Consider the following 701-nt stretch of genomic DNA (forward strand, 5'->3'; position numbering starts at 1 on the left):
ATCCTAGAGATCTGAATTGATTTGCATAAAAATTGCCCTGGTCATTTCTCAGTAGCTGATTTGCTGTAGACATAAAGACTCTCCAACCAGCCTATAAACAAATTTCTCACCACTCCAGGCAGTTAGGTGTCACTTTATTTAGAGATGTCACTTGTGTGAAGGGCAGCACCAGACTGGCAGAGGAACAGTCTTTGCTGTAGGCATAATGGGGAGACTTAGGGGCACCTGCTAAAGGCACACATTTCTCTAGATAGGCAGCATTAGCCTCTTGAATCCTGTTAACTCAACACAAGCACCATTTCCTTGGCTAACAGGTAGCCAGCCTACTGCCTCCAATTCTTCAGCCATGCATCTCAAATTAATCCAACATACAATTCCCTCGGAGAGGACTTGCCCTGCCATTTTTACGCAAATGCCCCCATAAAAAGGCTGAACACTTCATTCTTATGACCCAAAAGCAGGTGCAAGGTTCCAAGCAGCAGAGGCCATTCTCTACAACACTAACTCAGGTTTCTCTCATAGGTAAGTCTCCAACAGCACCTCAGCAGCTACCACCACTACCACTAGGTGTTTCTTAACATCCCACCTTTTGATGCACTGATCATGGCTGTGCATTCCCAATCAAAGATAGTCTTATGCAGAACAGGAAGGACAGAAAAAAAAAGTGAAGCATACAACCACTAGGCTTTTTTTTTTTTTTT

This window comes from Gavialis gangeticus, unplaced genomic scaffold (genome assembly GCF_001723915.1).
Source record: "Gavialis gangeticus isolate Ggan-Ray unplaced genomic scaffold, GavGan_comp1, whole genome shotgun sequence".
Taxonomy (NCBI): domain Eukaryota; kingdom Metazoa; phylum Chordata; order Crocodylia; family Gavialidae; genus Gavialis; species Gavialis gangeticus.